Here is a 20,892-nt window from a genome sequence, read left to right as displayed (position 1 = left end):
TTACCCCCAGGGAATATTTGGCAATATCTGGTAACATTTTGGGTTGTCACAACTTGGGGGAAGGGTGCTGTGAGCATGGAAAAGGGCCAGTGCTATTGCTAAACATCTTACAATACACAGACAGTCCCAAGGAACAAAAGGAACTATCCAGCCCCAAATGTCAGTAGTGTGGAGGTTAGGAAACCCTGGTCTGGAATATGGGATCAATGGTACAATGCAGGTCGAGAGGTCCCCAGGGAATTTTAATGTGTATTTGGATCTGTGATAAAGGATGGACCTACAGCCATACAGTTTTGGCACCACTGCAGACTCCTTCTTCCTTTGGAATCCATGTACTCCCTTCCATGACACTGCAATCTCCAGGTTCCTGTACTTTTTAGTCCTTTTCTACCTCTGTCTTCTTCCTAGTCTCCCTCTTTCTACCTTCATTCCCACATACACTGGGGTGTTTCAAGGGGCTCTGCCTTTGACCTGCTGATTTTATCACTTCACACTCTCTCCCTGGATGATGTCATTCCCTCTCATGGGCTCATTTACTACAAATATGTGAGAACTAGTATGGTGGAGTGGTAAAGAACACGGATGCTAGAACTAGGGTTCAAATCCTGGTTCCTATACCTACCATCTATGGGGCTTTTTGCAAGTTAGTGTGAAATGGCAACAATGATACTACTTATTTCATAAGGTTGTAGGGAGGAATAAGTTGAGCTAATATACACAGAGGACTTAGACCACATAGTAAATTCTATGTCCACATCAGACTTTTCTAAAATTTCTAAGCTCATATGACTGAACTGTTGGATTTTCTCTGTCCGAATCTCTTACCAGTTTTTAAAATGGAATTGAACTTATTATCTTTCTTGCTCCCTTTGCCATTGATGCTATACATTCTGCTATCGATGGCACCGTGACTATTAAGGAGACCTAGCAGGCACCCCAGAAGAGTCTCTCTCCCTGATGTCTCATCGAATTAACCATTAAGTTCTATTGATTTTATCTCCTATACACTTCTTTTTTTTAAAATTTTATTTATTTATTTTTGGCTGTGTTGGGTCTTCGTTTCTGTGCGAGGGCTTTCTCTAGTTGCGGCAAGCGGGGGCCACTCTTCATCACGGTGCACGGGTCTCTCACTGTCATGGCCTCTCTTGTTGCAGAGCACGGGCCCCAGACACGCAGGCTCAGTAGTTGTGGCTCACGGGCCCAGTTGCTCCGTGGCATGTGGGATCTTCCCAGACCAGGGCTCGAACCCGTGTCCCCTGCATTGGTAGGCAGATTGTCAACCACTGCGCCACCAGGGAAGCCCTCTCCTATACACTTCTTGAACCTGCCCCCTTCTCTCCATCCCACTACCACAGATCTGTTAAGTCAACCTCTTATTGTCTTTCACATTAACTACCAACCAGAATCCTAAATAATTCCTGACTCTGGTATTGTCGCTTTCTAATTATCCCTTCATGTAGCTGATGGAGTAATTGGCACTTCAGTAACTGCTCATGGTCTATAAAATAAAATCTTACTCCTTGGACCTAGAGATTATCATACTAAGTGAAGTAAGTCAGAAATACAAAGACAAATACCATATGATATCACTTATATGTGGAATCTAAAATACTACACAAATGAACATATCTGTGAAACAGAAACAGACTCACAGATATAGAGAACAGATTTGTGGTTGCCAAGAGGCTGTGGGGGAGGGAAGGATTGGGAGTTTGGGATTAGCAGATGCAAACTATTAGGTATAGAATAGATAAACAACAAGGTCCTACTGTATAGCACAGGGAACTATATTCAATATCCTGTGATAAACCATAATGGAAAAGAATATGAAAAAGAATATGTATATATATATATGTGTGTGTGTGTAATTGAATCACTTTGCTGTACAGCAGAAATTAACACAACATTGTAAATCAGCTATACGTCAATAAAATTTTTTTTAAAATCTGAGCTCCTTAACAAGTCATACAAAGCCCTCCTTCATCTGAACCCTGCCTTCTTTACAACTTCATTGCTTGCCATGCTCTATCCTGAATCCTGATAAAGAATGAAATTCAAGGCATAGGTAATTCCACTTTTTCCCAATTCCTTCTGCCAGAAATGTATCCCTTAGCATAACCAACTTCTACGCATCTTTTACCCCTCACAAAAGGTTTATAATTTTCCTCTGTCGTCCCATAACATCCTCCTATTGAACTTTCCCCACATCTCTTTGAAGTGAATAGAAGTTTACTCCTTGTGGAAAGGGACTAGATATACTTGTGACAACATCTCAGTATGTAGTGTAGGGTCTGGAATAAGGTAGGTGCTTAGAAAGTGTTTGTTGACTGAATGACTAATTGGAGTCATCAGCAGATTCCCTGTGATTAGTAACATAGAAGTGAATGAGATAGCTTGATGAACTGAGAAGGGGCTGGGGCAGAAATACAGAACCATGGAAAAACCAGCATTTAAGGAAGGAGATGAGGAGAAGCAACATGGAACCTGAAGAAAAAGTTGTCAAGGAAGTAGTATACTAACCTTGAAAGAATATGACATGGAAGCTGAAGGAAGGCGGAGTTGCAGGAGAGAAAGTGGTCAGCCATATCAAATGCCACAAAAGGTATGCAAATGACCTATAAAGCACCCATGAGGTTAGACAGTTTCTGGAATAGTAAAAATATAATGGCATACCCAGAAATCTAACTGCTGTGTATTTAGAAGTAAATGAAATGTAAGGTTATAGAGCAATCAAGAATAGATTGCCTTTCAATATGAAGCAGTAAAATTAAAATAGAACATAGATAAACCAACTATTTTGTACACATCTTTAATTTCTATTAAGTGGCAAAACTCTTTATAATGGCAGTCAATAGTCATATGAATTATTATCTTTCAAACATTCAATATGTGACGAAAACTTCTCTGCTGCTGTCTCATTTGGGGGCTCTAAGCTTTTCTTTCTCAATCTCATTTAACATTGTTAGATCCCGTCTCCAGAGCCTCACTCTCCAACCCATTCTCCAAAAATCCCCAGCATTATTGCCTTTAAAACATCAAAGGTAATCTTGTCATTCCCAAATTTAAATATGTCCAGAAGTTATACAATATCTACAGGTTACGTTCTAAATTCTGTAATTCTGCATGTAGGGTGTGCAAAATCGACCTTTATCTGCCTCTCTGGTCTCATCCCTGGTCACTTGGGCTATACTCTTTCCTATTAGTGTCCAGTCTCAGGCATCCCACACACCCAGCACCTTTATAATTCACGGTAACTGTTCATGCTGTGCCCTCTCCTCTCCTCGTGCTGATCTTAGCACAAGTATCACTTCTTTGAGGAAGTTTTCAGGGGCTTCCCTATATGGAGTTAATTGTTCAGACCTATGCATTACAAGCACTTTGCTTAGCACACGGCACATTTTATTGCCCTTTTCAAGATGTCCTCCAATGGACTTGGCACTCCTAGAGCGTCCACTGAGCACAATACTTGATAAGCACTCAAGTTTTTGACTGAATGATTGGGTACAAGCTGCTAGAAGCAAGGGTAGAAAAACTCATTTGTTCCTGTTTATGTGAAACTGTTATATATATATAAAATATTTTACAGCTGTATATTTTTTCTTAGATTGCTTTTCCTACTTTATAAAGGAAGTGTAATTTCAGTTGCATGTGTGCGTGCGTGTAAAGCTCCATGGTATAGCCGCACTGTCTGTTCCTATGTCTCTGAGTATGAATCCAGGAAAGTGGTATCACTTATCAATCAATGAAGAAAAGTGCTGGGTCTTGAAGTGCTGACTCTGCACCTGGGAGGGCAGCCAAACTGACGGTACCCGTTAGAGGATTCAGAATGTTGATTTACTCTTGGGAAAGTCTTTGACATGAAGGTATAAATGAATAGAAAAATCTGAACCAGGAGACAGAGTGGTCCAGGTTTTAAATCACAGCATCTGACCAGATAGTAAAAATAACAATTATTTATATTTTCCAACAGAAGATATATGTTTATAAATACCGCTTAAGAATTGTTGCCCATAAAACTTTTAGTTCATGAGGAATTTGTGGAAGTTGAGTGGACTCCTGAATATTCATAAGTGTCTCTTTACCTGTTTGAGCAAATTTGGTACCTTCCCATGGAGAATATTCCATGAATTAGCTCAAGCCTACTTCTTGGAATCAGCATAACTGAGAAATAGAATAGATACACCTTCAAGTCTCATGACTATGTTTATTGTTTACAATGAGAATCCAAAATAGAAAATTTACTGTGCTGTGTATGAATTGGAGGCTCCATTGGTATTTTTGTCCTGGCTGAGATCAGCCTCATCAGCTTGGTTGCAGAGCCTAGGACCAAACCTCAAATCTTAGCACCTTCTATTTGTTTCCCAGAGCTTCTAGACTCAGCTGCAAGGCCCAGTGCTCTCAGCCCTGCCTCTAGGGCAGTGGTCCCCAACCTTTTTGGCACCAGGGACCCGTTTCATGGAAGACAATTTTTCCACGGACGGGGTGGCGGGGGGATGATTCATGCAGTAGTGCGAGCGATGGGGAGCGGCTGTAAATGCAGATGAAGCTTTGCTTGCTTGCCCGCCACTCACCTCCTGCTGTGCAGCCCGGTTCCTAACAGGCACCAGTCGGCAGGCCAGGGGTTGGGGACCCCTGCTCCAGGGGGTACTCGTAGTAGAAACCTATGAATTAGTTCTCTAGTGCCACTGGCAGAGTTGCCCAGTTCTTTCAAGATACTTGATCAAAATTTTCTAGTTATCCTAAGGTATCAAACTGATACGTAATTCTCAATATTTTAATTCATATAGCTTCTCCTTTCTGCAGTCCTATGAAGAAGCATGACACAGTTTCAGCTGTTATTTTTGTGACAGTCGGATGAACCCGTGCCTTACTTCAGAATACTGCAAAAAAGTTACTGAGAAGACAGAAATAAGCATTTTTACTGTTTTTATGTTTATTTCTTTAATGTATTTCTGTAGTAGCTCATGTAGGTCGACGTTAAACAAAGAAACTCTGCAATAATCAAGATCTGTTCAACATAATGGCTTGTTTTATTTTACTATCTGTTGACGCTATACACTCTCACTTGTGTCAGGATTAATCCCAGCACTGCCTAAGGAAAGTCCTAGAGCAGAGCCATGATCCCCAAACTCTGAGCTGCTAGCTCTTGGAGGCAGGGCATGGAGTGTTTCCAAGGGGCAATGAGTCAAATTCCTTCACTGTTGTTAGTAGATTGAACAAAAAATGTTTCCTATCTATTTAATAGATAAATTTATCGAGCTATCTTTACATGTCACGTAATAATTCTCATAAATTTCCTATGAGATAGGAAATGTTTTCTGCCCATTTGAACAGATGAAGAAACTGGGACACAGAGAGGTTAAATAACTTGCCCAAAGTATGTCAGATAGTAATTAGTGGATGTTAATGTAGCATGATTTGAACACAGGCCATCTTAATGTAGATTCCATGGCTATATAGAAATACCATTGGATAAGTGAAAATGAAATTTATGTTTAAGTATTTCTGAATTATTGGAAGTTTTTATTGTATCTTCTGACATCACAGAACATGTATTACCATACCCAAATAGAACGAAAGTCTAGGATAAAGCTCATAACTTCTGAAAAATACCCGAATAAGATATCCTAAAGTTGTCTGTAATAGCTGCAAAGTACTTCCTGAGTGACTCTCCTGCCCACTGTCATCAGGTACTAAATCACTAAATCACTCGTAAGACGAATCTCTATGTTATATAATTCTCCAAGGTAAATTATGAACTAAGCTTTAATGATCCTGGGGAATGATAGATATGGTCAAATTATGGTGCTATATGAAGACACATTAGACTGGACCAGACATGAGGTCTACCTTGGGGAGCATGTGTAGTCTATCTTTGTTAAATTTAGAGAAGGTAGCAGTAAAAACATAACACTTAAGGCAGACAACTTGCCAGAACCTGCATGGATTCCTATTGCTTGTGCCTCTTTTTTTTTTTTTTCTTATGCCCTTTATCTCTTTTTCTATGACTCAATCTTTTCAACGTAATTCTGGGGGAAATTTCACTTTGATTTGCATTTCCGTCTTTTTCTAAATATAAAGCATCCTGATCTCCTTGGAGGAAAGGTGCTATAGGACTGTAATGTAGGGATAGACTAAAATTAGAAATATCATCACATTAACATCTTTTTCCCAATAGTTTGGTACTTTTGACAATGTACTATTTTAGTGTATCATGGGATTTCACAGTGATTGTAAATTAAAGCTTTCTTTATGAAGACTGAAAATGTGCCTGACTTGGTAAATTCTTGACTTTCTGAAAACTCCATTTAAGGGAATCAGTGTTCACTGTCTCTCTTTTTTTAACCTTAATAGGTTAATGACTGAAATGAATGATAGAAAAAAGAAAAGAAAAGAAATGGAAAAAGTATAAACAGCAGGCTAGTTCACTGAGCCAGGTGAATCGTGATAAATTTTTGGACCATCGATTCCAACTAATGTTTTTAGACGTAGATTTTGTTTCAGACAAAGAACTGAGGCAGTACAAACAGGTTTGTGCCCTTTTTCTCACCCTCCCTGAGACCTGGCACTTAAGCAGCAAATGAAGAACTGAAGCTCTCTATTTTCTGTTATGTCTTGTCAGTAAAACAGGGCATCAGATGGATCAAGCAAGGATATTTTTTCAGCATGTGTATGTTTATTTTTCTGCCTACTTGAAGTAATCCATTTTACTTAAAATTAGCAATACATTCTTTGACTTTCAAACTTCCAAATTAGCATTTGGAAACATAAAATTGTTTATTGGCCTGCTTTGCAGGATAAATAAATGTCTGTTCAGCCCCATTAGTTTTAAACCCATGATTTAGGATTCTTTTAAATGTGCTAAAATTAACAAGACTTAACTCTGTGGGTACAGAAAATGACAATACGAGATAATAAGTCATGCTGAGAATTGGACAATTGACAAGATTTCAGTTTTTAATCTGGTCTCCCAGTTTGAGTGATCCTTCCTTTGTGGCAAGAGAACAGAAAAGATTTGCTTGTCAATAAATGTCGGCCATTGCTACACCACAGCAGACCTGGGTAAGTCTGAAATTTAGAAGGTAATGCCAAGCCAGGAGAATAGCTGGAAAGAATATGGTTTGATTTTCTAAACCATCGAGTGATTTGGTAATTGTAGTTTATATTGGCAACTGAATTCAGGATGTCACAGTTTAGTACGTGGCTAAGGTCAGTTATTACTTCATTATAATTATCCAGGGGCATCATTATACTATGTTTGATTTTCTTTCTTCTCAGTGCTAAAGAACTATAAATCTTTCTCAGTCTGTATTATATGCATATTTATGTTAAGGTACCTAAAAGAAAATGTTAATTTGAATTTCTGTTACATGGCACTTAAAGGAATTCATAATAAAGTGAGCTTGGGCTTCCTGTATGTGAATTATGTTAAACACTCATATAGAGGAAATTCATAATATAGTTAATAATTTTACAGAAATAATTATCTAATGAAGAGAATGAACCACTTTTGGAACTTTACAATTACCCTTTACATTCAGCCAATTAATATAACAGTTAGAACTCATTCTTATCTATTAGTTAATATTGAGCCACTTGGAGACACTACTTCAAAACAATGTCTTCCTTTTTAAAAAAAAGTCTTCATTTTTGAAAAAAATATGCAGGATATTTCTATTTACGGAAGTACCACATTGTACAAAATTTAATTTGACTGGATTAGCAGATTGCTATTAATGTTATATAACTAATTTCCCTCATTTGTTTGGATAAAGTGGTAGCGGATTGCCAGTAGTCTGTGGTGTGAAGGAAATGGGATTTTTTCAGTGTAAGGAGAGTTCACAAACACAAGTTTAATCGATATTGCGAACACTTTTTAGCAACGACTTCAACCCCACCCCTAGTAACTGGCAAACTGAGTAGCAGTAGAAGCACATACTAGACCAATCGCTGGGGCCAGGGACCCCGGGTTCTAATCCTGCCTCCTCTGCCCCCTTTGTGCTGCTGTGTCTTAGCCCTGTGCTTGGGCCTTCACCCATTCTTGCTGGGAATGCAAGGTCTCTGGAAATGTTCCTGCTTAGAGAACCCCACTTGATTTAAACTTAGCAGTAATTTTTCTGACTTTTAAACTTCCAAATTAGTATAAAATTGTGTACTGGCCAGTTCGACAGGACAAAAAAATTGTGTTTTCGGTCGGTCCTGACAGTTTAGGAGTCTACCACTAATGAGCTCTGTGCATCTGAACAACTCACTTAAAATCCCCAGAACTGGGCTTCCCTGGTGGCGCAGTGGTTGAGAGTCCGCCTGCCGATGCAGGGGATACGGGTTCGTGCCCCGGTCCGGGAAGATCCCACATGCCGCGGAGTGGCTGGGCCCGTGAGCCATGGCCGCTGAGCCTGCGCGTCCAGAGCCTGTGCTCCGCAATGGGAGAGGCCACAACAGTGAGAGGCCCGCGTATCGCAAAAAAAAAAAAAAAAAATCCCCAGAACTGAGTTTTCTTGTCTGTAAAATGGGGAATATAGTAAATCCTAGACATGCTATAGATCGTAAATATTATTGTACGTTCTGTTTTCCTTTTGAAAAATGTTCTGACTCTTCTGTACTAGAGTTGTGATGAGGCAATAAACAGTCAAAGACAGGAAAAAAAATTAAAGTGTTAAAAACAGAACTTTGAACAATCTGAGGTTAGGCCATCCCCTCTTGAAAAACCAAAATTTATATATGGGCCAATTTCAGATATAAAGATAAATAATACAGTCATGCTTCAAATAAGAAAGTATTCTCTTTTTGTTAATTAGAATTTTAAACTCTAAATAGCATCCTAATTTAATGTTTATTGATGATACTTTAAAACAATATTTAAAATATTAGTTATTCTAATAACTTATATTTACTGGAAGACATTCAAGCATATTCTAAATCATCCAAAATAAGAGGATTAAAGATATTTAGGATATGAGTATATTGTGTTTATTTCCCATATTCACAGTCTTTGAAATTGAATACATCACACATTATATATAATAAATCTCAGTTAAGCCAAATATAGCATTTACTTAATCATAGTAGCTTATGTTCCAACCATTCTGAGAAAAATGAATTTTAATATTTTGTATATTCAGAACAGTGAGATTCTGTATTTAAAGATATATATGTATATATATTTTTGTGTGTATGTATACACATATATACTTATATGTATATCCATATATATTTATAGTTAAAATGTATAAGACTCTATTGTGATTGAGGGAGTAGGAAATGAAGTTTAAAAAGTCCAGCTTTTTATTGTGTTGTCAGATATAGTAAAGCATAACTGACAGGTTTGCTTCTTTGATAGTATTTTCTCTATGCCTAGGGTTTAGACAGTACTTCCTTTTAGTCACATTTTTGTTAGTTTGTTTGTTTTGGCTTTTCCTTTTTTCTGGCTCTGTTAGTTTGCCTGTAACCCCTTTCTGCTGAGAATGAGATGTCTCTGGAAGTACTGTCATTTCCACAGAAATTCACAACAAAAACATTTGGATTTCTGTGGAATTTCTTATAGCAGTCGTTGTTCAGTGAGTAACATATGAATCATATATATACACATACAAAAACATATATAACTTTCTTTTAAATTTAACACTGCTTGGTTGCCAAAATGACAACTGCCATTTTTTGTTTGTTTGTTTTTTGTAAAAACAGCTGCACTTTGCCTTGAGGAATCTTGAATGGCATTTTTACCTTCCGAATTTCCTTTTGAGAATAATAGTGAACATTGAAAAAGACATAGCCCTTTATTAATATGCTTTAGTATATTTCAATCCACCTTCCCTAATACAACTCTAAAAATTCTCTTGTAGCATGTCAGTGTATAGTTTAAAGTCATCAGCAGAGTAAAGACACAGTTTCTAACAGTTTCAGTGACAGAGACTCTTCTTCTGGGGACGCCAATGCTCTCGGGTGACCATTTACAATGACATGATCTGCAAATATTTCTCCATGCAGAATGCCCCCACCCGTTGAAAGAAGAATGTCTCACTTTCTGTGACCGTCAGACAACGTGTATCACTCTTGTCTATTCAGCCTCTCCTTTGCAAGTGTCCTGACACATATATCGTAGCTCCAGGCTCTCCCAGAGGAAACTCCCTGGACTCCAGAGGGAGATCACACTCTGCAATTTTGTCAATCTGGGAGCATATCAATTTCCAGAAGCCCTCAATAGGGGGCAGTTCCCACCATATGTGCCGAAGTGCACCCTTTTCACTGCATCCTCCTCCATGATTGTCAGCACTGTTAATCAAATATTTCCCTGATATTACTAGATGTTAGGAACCACTGACTCCATAGGGTGAACTCTGGATCTAAGAGCAGTTTTTTTCCATTTCTATAATATACAGAATAACTTTTGCCTTTAATTTCACTGCTATATTCAGTTTAGGAGAAATATGTCATTTTTTAGGAAAAATGTGATTTTGGAAAAGGCCTTGATTTAATATATCCCTTCTTAGCGTCACTTATAAATTGCAGTGAATTAATTTCTTCTCATACTTTTTGGAATAGTGAGTTGGAAGAAAGAAGGTCAAATATTTAAGGCAGCTTACTTTGATATTTTGGGTGTAGTCTTCTCTTTTTTGCAAGCAGTTGTGGATTTTGCTTATCAGAGTTAATAAAAATCAGAAATAACAATACTACGTGACATTTAGATATTATTTTGAATCTGTTAATGTGAGATCTATTTCAAATAAGTTGTACTTTTGCATAAATTCAAAATAATTTTTTCAGGAATAGACAAATTCTTAATGCTTTGAAATGAAGATTTTATGGTCATTAACATTTCATGTCTCCATTTATATCTGTTCTCAGATGTTCTAAGTACTAATAAAGCTGAGGAAATATAAAAGAAAATAGCTCTATCAATTTGTTGCAATGCTATCCTCTTTCAGTAATAATAACCATGATTAAGAATTTTAACTCTTTAAAGTTGTGAATGATTTCTAGAAAATACTCACTATGACCATGCTAATTGCATTTGTTCAAGTAGTTATCTACATAAAGACACGTATTCTGACCACAGTGCTCTATTTGTTTTAAATTTCACACTCTATTATCAGCTGATTCTCTATATTGTAAACTCAAATTTAGGGTTTTCTAAGGAGTAGAGAGGGCACTATTCATTCAACATATATTTGCTGAGCATCTAAATATCCTATGGCAGGAATCTGGAACGCCTTAGAAATCCTGCTGGAATCAAGGCCAAGGCAGTCAAGGTCCTCACCATCACTTCTTTACCTTTGGTGAGGAGCACACACAGGCAAGTATCCAGGCGATCAAGTATTGTGTGATAAAGGGTCATGGAGGAAGTATAGGTTGCTGTGGCAACATATCCGAGAAAGAGGGAAAGAATTCAACTAGGACGTCAAAGGGACCGGGAAGACTGCCTGGAAGAAATACTCAAGTTGAGACCTGAAGGGAGAGTAGAAATGAACCAAGTATAAAAAATAAGGAGATGAGGAAGAATACAGTGTGTATGTGGCAGGGGATGGGGGGTGCATGGTGGGGAACTTTACAAGGATGGGCTAGATATTGATGAAGCTAGAGAATGAAGTAATGGAGCTTTGGGAATCACATTAAACAACTTGCAATTCATCCAGAGGACAATGGGAGACACTAAAATAAAGATGGTTCCTTAATCAGTATTAAGAAATGTTACTCAAGTTGCAGCGAAAGGATCATAAGACAGGAGGAAAAAAAAAAATGAAGTGAGGCCAGTCAAAAGGTGGCTGCAGTTGGCTAGGTCAGAGATGACAGCACCCTGAACTAGGGGGTATCAGTCGATGTGGATTGAAACATATTCAGGGCATATTTAGGACTTGGCTGGTGTGCGGGACAGGTGGGAGGAACATCTAATGAGATATGCAGCTTTCTCTTTGAGCATTGGGTATTTGAGAAAGACAAAATAAGAGCCAGAGAAAAGTTAGAAGAGAAAGATTTATTCATCCAACTCATATTTATTTAGTGACTACTACTTGCCACTTACTACTGGACTAGGTGCTGGGAATATAGCAATGAAATGTAAAAGACAGAATTGTCTGCTCTCAAGCAGTTTACCATATTAAGTAGTGCTGAGTGCTAAGTAGAAAAAAAAAGCCAGGAAAGGAAGATGGGGAAGTGAATAGTAGCGGGGAGGGGACATTACAATTTTGCATAAGGTGGTCAAGAAAAACTTCACTGAGAAGGTGAGTTGAGTAAGGGAGGTGAAGGAGTCAGCCATGTGCATAGACAGGAGAACAGCGTTCCGAAGAGGGAACAGCAAGAACAGGTTCTGATAAATACTTCTTAATTTAAAGTAGTCAAATTTATCTGTTTATCTTAAAATTTGTGTCCTATTTGAGAACCAGTTCCCAACACCAAAGTTATTAAAAATATTTTTTATATTATCTATGTATATTGTCTTCTAAATGCTTATTGTTTTGCCTTAAACATTAGGTCTAAAAGTTACCTGGATTTGATTTTTAAGTGTAGTGTAGGGTACTTTTTATCTTCCTAAATGTATACTAATTTTCCAACTTCATGTATTGAAATATGAGCCTTTCCTCCACTGCTCAGTACTTCTATCTTCATCTTAAACATATGAATATGTGTGAATTTGTTTTGGGGTTCTCTGTTCTATTCCATTTGTCTGTTTATAGCTGAACCAATACCAGACTGTCTTACTGTGACTTTAGTAGGTCTTAATATCCAGTAGAACAGGATTTTCTACCATGTTCTTGCCTCATTTCTGTAGTGTAGTAGGTGTCACATTTGCCTCACACCCTGTTTTTTTTCAAGAGTGGCCTGGCTATTCTTGATCTTTGCATTTTCCTATTACAGAATCATATTATCAAGTAAACCACCTGAGTTGGAGAAGATATGATAGGGGTATGTGTGTGTGTGTGTGTGTGTGTGTCTGTTTGTGTATACACACAGCATAAAGGGGACTTATGTCCAGAATGTGTTATAATAATAAAAAAAAAACTCCTACACATCAATTTTTAAAAGATAATCCAGTAGAAACATAGTCAAAAGATTTGCAGTTATTTCATGAAAGAATAAATTCAAGTGACTAATAAATGTAGAAAAATATAGACAATCTCATTAGTAATGAGAGAAATGCAAATTAAAATAATGAAATTTCACTGTCATCAATCAGAATGGCTAAAATTTAAAAGCCTGATATTATCTAGTGCTGACAAGGATATGAAAGAATGAGAGCTTTTATACATGGTGGTGGGCATACAAATGGGAAAAATCATTTAAGGAAATATTTTGGCGTCTTCTCTAGATTTAAAGGTGATGATTTACAGCAATTCCACTCCAGTTATACATCCTTGAGGAAGTGTGCATAAATTTACATTAGTAGTTCTCAACCAGGGGTAATTTTCCCCCCAGAGGACATTAGGCATTATCTGGAGATGTATTTTTTTTTCCCCCACAACTTGGAAGGAAAGTGCTACCGGCATTTAATTATTTGGCCACAGTTGTCAATAGTGCCAAAGTCAAGATAATTCTAATGTACATTAAGATATAGGTACAAGATTACTTATGAAAAATATTAATATTAGAAAAGGAATAAAAACAAATATCTGGTACAATAACAACAGATTAATTGTGGTATATTTATATATTAGAAAACTATACAGCAACAACCCAAATAACAAATTATACCTCACATAACAACTGTTAAAGAGTCTGAAAAATATAATATTGAGAAAGTTCAAAAATGGGAAAAGCTATTGTATAGTGTTTAAGATTCATATTTAAATGAGGTGAACTATAAAAATCCCAATAGTGGTTACTTTTAGGAGGGAAGGAAGAGGTTTGTTGTGAAGTGTCACACGGGGGCATTCTAGAGTGTTGAAAACGTTCTATTTCTGAAATTAGGTGATATTCATGTGAGTATTTACTTTATAATAAGCTGCACATTTATAATTCATGTACTCTGTATATGTTTCACAATTATAAAGCTTATTAAAAGTTTTTAAATTTTTTGAGATAATTGTAGATTCACATGAAGTTGTAAAAATAATGTGTACCCATTACACAATTTCCCTCCAGTAACATCTTGTAAAAAAAAAAAAAAGTATAGTACAATATCACAACTGGGAAATTGACATTAACATAATTCATTGAGCTTATTTTGATTTCTCCAATTTTCCGTGTAATTGTGTCTCTGTGTAATTAGTTCTATGTAATTTTATCACGTGTAGATATAAACACCTCTGCAGTAAAGATGTAGAACTGTTCTATTACATCAAGGATCCCTCATGCTTCCTTTTAATAACCATACCCTCCTCCCTCCTGCCATCTCTCCCATCTCTAACTTTTGGTAATCGCTAATATTTTCTCCATCTTTATAATTTTGTCAATTAAGAATGTCATATAAATGGAATTATACACTATGTAGCCTTTTAGGACTGGCATTTTTCCACTCAGCATAATTCCCTTGAGATTCATCCATGTGGTTGCATTTATCAATAGTTTGTTCCTTTATATTTCAGAATAATATTCTGTGGTATGGATATAACACAGTTTATCCCATGAATAAAGCTGCTGTGAACATTTGTGTACAGTTCTTGTTTGAACATAAGTTTTTATTTCTCTGGAATTAATGCTTAAGAGAGCAATTGCTGGATTGCATGTGTAGTTCTATAAAGTAAAAAATTTTAAAAACCTGCCAAACTGTTTTCCAGAGTGTACCATTTTACATTCCCACCAGCAGTGTGTGAGTGATCCAGTTTCTCTGCATCCTTGCCAGTATTTGGTATTGTCACTATAATTTATTGAACCATTCTGTAGGAGTGTAGTGATGTCTCACTATGGTTCAGTTTATTATTCCCTGAAGACTAGTGATGTACATATTTTCACGTGCTTATTTGCCAACTGTATGAAAGATTTCTTTTTTAAGTTTTGAGGTAAGGATTTTCCTAAGCATGTTTTTTGATAGCCAGTGTGGCTAGAGATGAGATACTGAGAAGGAAAGCAGTAGGAAATGATGTCAGTGAAGTAGTGGGGCTTTTGCTCTGAGTGAGAGCTGATGAGTGAGTGGCATAAGCTGAATTATCTTTTTACTGGATCATTCTGTGTTGAGCATAAACCAAAGGGAGATAGAAGGTAAAGAGAGAGACTATTTATGAAGCTATTGCAATTAGCCAGTTGAGTAATATTGGTGACTTAGATGGGGAAAGTAGCAGTGAAAATGGTGAGAAGTGGTTGAATTCAGTACATATGTCAAAAGTAGAGTCTAAGGAAATTTCCTGATAGATGAGTGTGTGTTTAGAGAGGACTCAAGGATGACTCAAACTTTTTAGAGCTTCTTGTGGGACATTAAAGTGGCCATAACTATGAAACCAACAGAATATTTCAACAGTTCTCAGCAGAATTCAGTATTTTTCACGCAACTGGCTATTGCATTATTCCTGAAACATTCTCTTCTCTGGTTTTCCATGAGAGAGCATTCTACTGGTCTTCTCTACTGCAACGGATGCTCCCCTAAGATCTCTTTGCTGGTTCCCTCTTCTTTACTCCACTCTAATATGCTCAGAGTCTATCCTACATCCTCTTATATTTTGTATTCCTAAGTAAACCCTCAATGATTAGGTATCCTCTATAAAATCTTGACTCCTAAATATGTATCTCCAGTTTAGATCAAAATGCTGAGTTACAAACTACATATTAGTTACATGGATGTGTTCAATGTATAAAACTTCAGCAAGCTGTACGCTCATTGTATCGGTCTCTAGTTCTACTTTATGTAAATTAAAAAGTGGATTTTCTAATTCATTTATTTCTCTCTTGCTAAAAATACTTCAGTGACTTCTCATTGTCTTTGAAATAAAGTCTAAACTCTAGATGTTGGGCCACAAAGACCTCTGTGGCTCCAGTGTACTTCAACCTCATGTCATATGACTTCTATCCTACTTTCTATAACCAGACTCACTGATCTTTGTTTACTTCCTTAAACACATTAACTTCTTTTCTGCCTCAAAACATTTTCACTTCATGGAAAACTCTCCAACAGGGATTTTTCTTTATTTTAACATCTTTATTGGAGTATAATTCCTTTACAATGGTGTGTTAGTTTCTGCTTTATAACAAAGTGAGTCAGCTATACGTATACATATATCACCATATATCTTCCCTCTTGCATCTCCCTCCCACCCTCCCTATCCCACCCCTCTAGGTGGTCACAAAGCCCTGAGCTGATCTCCCTGTGCTATGTGGCTGCTTCCCAATAGCTATCTATTTTACATTGGTTAGTATATATAAGTCCATGCCACTCTCTCACTTCATCCCAGCTTACCCTTCCCCCTCCCCATGTCCTCAAGTCCATTCTCTAGGTCTGAGTCTTTATTCTTGTCCTGCCTTTAGATTCTTAAGAACCTTTTTTTGTTTTTAGATTCCGTATATATGTGTTAGCATACGGTATTTGTTTTTCTCTTTCTGACTTACTTCACTCTGTATGACAGACTCTAGGTCTAACCACCTCACTACAAATAACTCAATTTCATTTCTTTTTATGGCTGACTAATATTCCATTGTATATATGTGCCACATCTTCTTTATCCATTCATCTGTCGATGGACTCTTAGGTTGCTTCCATGTCCTGGCTATTGTAAATAGAGCTGCACTGACCGTTGTGGTACATGACACTTTTTGAATTATGGTTTTCTCAGGGTATATGCCCAGTAGTGGGATTGCTGGGTTGTATGGTAGTTCTATGTTTAGTTTTTTAAGGAACCTCCATACTGTTCTCAGTAGTGGCTGTATCAATTTAAATTCCCACCAACAGTGCAAGAGGGTTCCCTTTTCTCCACACCCTCTGCAGCATTTATTGTTTGTAGATTTTTTGATGATGGCCATTCTGACCGGTGTGAGGTGATACCTCATTGTAGTTTCGACTTGCATTTCTCTAATGATTAATGATGTTGAGCATTCTTTCATGTGTTTGTTGGTACTCTGTATATCTTCTTTGGAGAAATGTCTATTTAGGTCTTCTGCCCATTTTTGGATTGGGTTGTTTGTTTTCTTGTTATTGAGCTGCATGAGCTGCTTGTAAATTTTGGAGATCAATCCTTTGTCAGTTGCTTCGTTTGCAAATATTTTCTCCCATTCTGAGGGTTGTCTTTTGGTCTTGTTTATGGTTTCCTTTGCTGTGCAAAAGCTTTGAAGTTTCATTAGGTCCCATTTGTTTATTTTTGTTTTTATTTCCATTACTCTAGGAGGTGGGTCAGAAAGGATCTTGCTGTGATCTATGTCACAGAGTGTCCTGCCTATGTTTTCCTCTAAGAGTTTGATATTTTCTGGCCTTACATTTAGGTCTTTAATCCATTTTGAGCTTATTTTTGTGTATGGTGTTAGGGAGTGATCTATTCTCATACTTTTACATGTATCTGTACAGTTTTCCCAGCACCACTTATTGAAGAGGCTGTCCTTCCTCCACTGTACATTCCTGTCACCTTTATCAAAGATAAGGTGTCCATATGTGCGTGGGTTTATCTCTGGGCTTTCTATCGTGTTCCATTGATCTATCTTTCTGTTTTTGTGCCAGTACCATACTGTCTTGATTATTGTAGCTTTGTAGTATAGTCTGAAGTCAGGGAGTCTGATTCCTCCAGCTCCGTTTTTCGTTCTCAAGGTTGCTTTGGCTATTCGGGGTCTTTTGTGTTTCCATACAAATTGCGAAATTTTTTGTTATAGTTCTGTCAAAAATGCCAGTGGTAGTTTGATAGGGATTGCATTGAATGTATAGATTGCTTTGGGTGGTAGAGTCATTTTCACAATGTTGATTTTTCCAATCCAAGAACATGGTATATCTCTCCATCTATTTGTATCATCTTTAATTTTCTCTCATCAGTGTTTTATAATTTTCTGCATACAGGTCTTTTGTCTCCTTAGGTAGGTTTATTCCTAGATATTTTATTCTTTTTGTTGCAATGGTAAATGGGAGTGTTTTCTTGATTTCACTTTCAGATTTTTCATCATTAGTATATAGGAATGCCAGAGATTTCTGTGCATTAATTTTGCATCCTGCTACTTTACCAAATTCATTGATTAGCTTTAATAGTTTTCTGGTAGCATCTTTAGGATTCTCTATGTATAGTATCATTGTTATTTGCAAACAGTCACAGTTTTACTTCTTCTTTTCCGATTTGGATTCCTTTTATTTCCTTTTCTTCTCTGATTGTAGTGGCTAAAACTTCCAAAACTATGTTGAATAATAGTGGTAAGAGTAGGCAACCTTGTCTTGTTCCTGATCTTAGTGGAAATGCTTTCAGTTTTTCACCATTGAGGATGATGTTTGCTGTGGGCTTGTCATATATGGCCTTTATTATGTTGAGGAAAGTTCCCTCTATGCCTTTCTGCAGGGTTTTTATCATAAATGGGTGTTGAATTTTGTCAAAAGCTTTCTCTGCATCTATTGAGATGATCATATGGTTTTTCTCCTTCAATTTGTTAATATGGTTTATCACATTGATAGATTTGCATATATTGAAGAATCCTTTCATTCCTGGAATAAACCCCACTTGATCATGGTGTATGATCCTTTTAATGTGCTGTTGGAATCTGTTTCCTAGTATTTTGTTGCAGATGTTAGCATCTATGTTCATCAGTGATATTGGCCTGTAGTTTTATTTCTTTGTGACATCCTTGTCTGGTTTTGGTATCAAGGTGATGGTGGCCTCGTAGAAGGAATTTGGGAGTGTTCCTCCCTCTGCTATATTTTGGAAGAGTTTGAGAAGGATAGGTGTTAGCTCTTCTCTAAATGTTTGATAGAATTCGCCTGTGAAGCCATCTGGTCCTGGGCTTTTGTTTGTTGGAAGATTTTTAATCACAGTTTCAATTTCAGTGCTTGTGATTGGTCTGTTCATATTTTCTATTTCTTCCTGATTCAGTCTTGGCAGGTTGTGCATTTCTAAGAATGTGTCCATTTCTTCCAGATTGTTCATTTTATTGGCATAGAGTTGCTTGTAGTAATCTCTCATGATCTTTTGTATTTCTGCAGTGTCAGTTGTACTTTTCCTTTTTCATTTCTAATTCTATTGATTTGAGTCTTCTCCCTTTTGTTCTTGATGAGTCTGGCTAGTGGTTTATCTATTTTGTTTATCTTCTCAAAGAACCAGCTTTTAGTTTTATTGATCTTTGCTATTGTTTCCTTCATTTCTTTTTCATTTATTTCTGATCTGATCTTTATGATTTCTTTCCTTGTGCTAACTTTTGGGGTTTTTTTGTTATTCTTTCTCTAATTGCTTGAGGTGCAAGGTTAGGTTGTTTATTTGAGATGTTTCCTGCTTCTTAAGGTGGGCTTGTATTGCTATAAACTTCCCCCTTAGAACTGCTTTTGCTGCATCCCATAGGTTTTGGGTCGTTGTGTCTCCATTGTCATTTGTTTCTAGGTATTTTTTTATTTCCTCTTTGATTTCTTCAGTGATCACTTCATTATTAAGTAGTGTATTGTTTAGCCTCCATCTGTTTGTACTTTTTACAGATCTTTTCCTGTAATTGATATCTAGTCTCATGGCGTTGTGGTCGGAAAAGATACTTGATACAATTTCAATTTTCTTAAATTTACCAAGGCTTGATTTGTGACCCAAGATATGATCTGTCCTGGAGAATGTTCCATGAGCACTTGAGAAAAATGTGTATTCTGTTGTTTTTGGATGGAGTGTCCTATAAATATCAATTAAGTCCATCTTGTTTAATGTATCATTTAAAGCTTGTGTTTCCTTATTTATTCTCATTTTGGATGATCTGTCCATGGGTGAAAGTGGGGTGTTAAAGTCCCCTCTATGAATGTGTTACTGTCGATTTCCCCTTTTATGGCTGTTAGTATTTGCCTTATGTATTGAGGTGCTCCTATGTTGGGTGCTTAAATATTTACAATTGTTATATTTTCTTCTTGGATCGATCCCTTGATCATTATGTAGTGTCCTTCTTTGTCTCTTCTAATACTCTTTCTTTTAAAGTCTATTTTGTCTGATATGAGAATTGCTACTCCAGCTTTCTTTTGGTTTCCATTTGCATGGAATCTTTTTTTCCATCCCCTTACTTTCAGTCTGTATGTGTCTCTAGGTCTGAAGTGGGTCTCTTGTAGACAGCATATATAAGGGTCTTGTTTTTGTATCCATTCAGCCAGTCTGTGTCTTTTGGTGGGAGCGTTTAGTCCATTTACATTTAAGGTAATTATTGATATGTATGTTCCTATTCCCATTTTCTAAATTGTTTTGGGTTTGTTAATATAGGTCTTTTCCTTCTCTTGTGTTTCTTGTCTAGAGAAGTTCCTTTAGCATTTGTTGTAAAGCTGGTTTGGTGGTGCTGAACTCTCAGCTTTTGCTTGTCTGTAAAGGTTTTAATTTCTCCATCAAATCTGAATGAGATCCTTGCTGGGTAGAGTAATCTTGGTTGCAGGTTTTTCTCCTTCATCACTTTCAGTATATCCTGCCACTCCCTTCTGGCTTGTAGGGTTTCTGCTGAGAGATCAGCTGTTAACCTTATGGGGATTCCCTTGTGTGTTATTTGTTGTTTTTCCCTTGCTGCTTTTAATATGCTTTCTTTGTATTTAATTTTTGACAGTTTGATTAATATGTGTCTTGGCATATTTCTCCTTGGATTTATCCTGTATGGGACTCCCTGTGCTTCCTGGACTTGATTAACTATTTCCTTTCCCATATTAGGGAAGTGTTCAACTATAATCTCTTCAAATATTTTCTCAGTCCCTTTCTTTTTCTCTTCTTCTTCTGGAACCCCTATAATTCGAATGTTGGTGTGTTTAATGTTGTCCTAGAGGTCTCTGAGACTGTCCTCAGTTCTTTTCATTCTTTTTTCTTTATTCTGCTCTGCAGTAGTTATTTCCACTATTTTATCTTCCAGGTC

This window comes from Aethalodelphis obliquidens, unplaced genomic scaffold, assembly GCF_003676395.1.
Source record: "Aethalodelphis obliquidens isolate GAN/ISIS:26980383/991018 unplaced genomic scaffold, ASM367639v1 scaffold10, whole genome shotgun sequence".
Classification (NCBI taxonomy): Eukaryota; Metazoa; Chordata; class Mammalia; order Artiodactyla; family Delphinidae; genus Aethalodelphis; species Aethalodelphis obliquidens.
Note: the sequence above shows the minus strand (reverse complement) of the source record.